This window comes from Gekko japonicus, unplaced genomic scaffold, assembly GCF_001447785.1.
Source record: "Gekko japonicus isolate JY-2015 unplaced genomic scaffold, Gekko_japonicus_V1.1 scaffold1695, whole genome shotgun sequence".
In the NCBI taxonomy this organism is placed as follows: Eukaryota; Metazoa; Chordata; class Lepidosauria; order Squamata; family Gekkonidae; genus Gekko; species Gekko japonicus.
Window position 1 is genome coordinate 335551 of NW_015160263.1, and position 1402 is coordinate 336952.

Genomic DNA, 1402 nt, shown 5'->3' on the forward strand with positions numbered 1-1402 from the left:
CGGAGGCTGGACGACCATCTTTCGGGTATGTTGTAGGGCTATCTTTCGGCTCTGCTCCTGCAGAGTGCAGGGGGTTGGACTAGATGACCTGCAAGGTCCCTTCCAACTCTAACATTCTATGATTCTATTATTCTAAGTGCTTACCTCTACCATCAGAAGTGACAAACTGGAAGGTTTTGGTATGGTCATGTGAGTTTCACCTAACTGGGCCTATATAAAATGGCTACATCCCAAAACACCCCTGAATCTCTCAGATTCTCACATGGGTGAGAATCTATGAAATTGAATTTTATCTTCTAATCTTAAAATAGATGATAAGGGATGATGTAGATGCATATCTGGTTCACATAGGGATGCCAGCCTCCAGGTGGGACCTGGGGATCCCCCGGAATTACAGCTCATCTCCAGACCCCAGAAATCAATTCCTCTGGAGAAAATGGATACTTTGGAGGATGGACTGGATGGTACTGTGCCCCACTGAGATCCCTGTCCTCCCCAGGCTCCACCCCCAAGTCTCCAGGAGTTTCCCAAACTAGATATGTCAACCCTATCCCTTCTCCCCCCAACCCCAGCCGGTGGCCTGGTAACCCTAGGTTTGCATTTTATTTACATACTAGCAGTAAAGCCCGTTGTGAAAGCAATACAACGGGATCTAGAAAGAGGCTCTGGGGCAGTGCTCTGGCTTTGGGCAAACAGTGTCAATTTGCTGTGGTGACCTCAGCAGGGTATAATGACAGAGTCCACTGTTTTCTCCAGAGGAACTGATCTGTGCTACCTGAAGAGCAGTTGTAATTGTGAGTGATCTGTAGCCCTCACCTGGAGATTGGCAGCAATTGTTACCCAGGACAAAATGGCTGGTTTGGAGGGTGGAGTCTATGGCATTCTACCTGTCTGAGGTCCCACCCTCTCCAGGCTCCACCCCTCAAATCCCTAAGAATTTGTCAGCATGTAGTTGGCAACCCCATCTCCTTCCCAGCTAGCCATCAAACTACCATTATCTGCCCCTTTGACTTCAGCTGACTTCTGCCCTCCCTTCTGCAGAGCAGTTGTAATTCTGAGTGCTCTCCAGCCCTCACCTGGAGATTGGCAACAATGGTTCCCTATGTGGGACTGACTGGTTTGGAGGGTGGAGTCTATGGCAGTGTACCTGTCTGAGGTCCCTCCTCAAACCTCACCCTCTTCAGGCTCCATCCCTCAAGTCTCCAGGAATTTCCCATCTGGAGTTGGCAACCCTATCAGGACTGGCCCCAATGTGTTTTCTCCCAAAGGCCAAAGTAGGTGACAGGACCAAGCTTAGTTGCCTACCAACAGGCACTGAGGGGAATGTAGGGTTGCCAGCTCTAAGGAGGGAAATACCTGGAGGTTTGGGGGGTGGATTCTGTAGAGGGCAGCATTGGGCAGG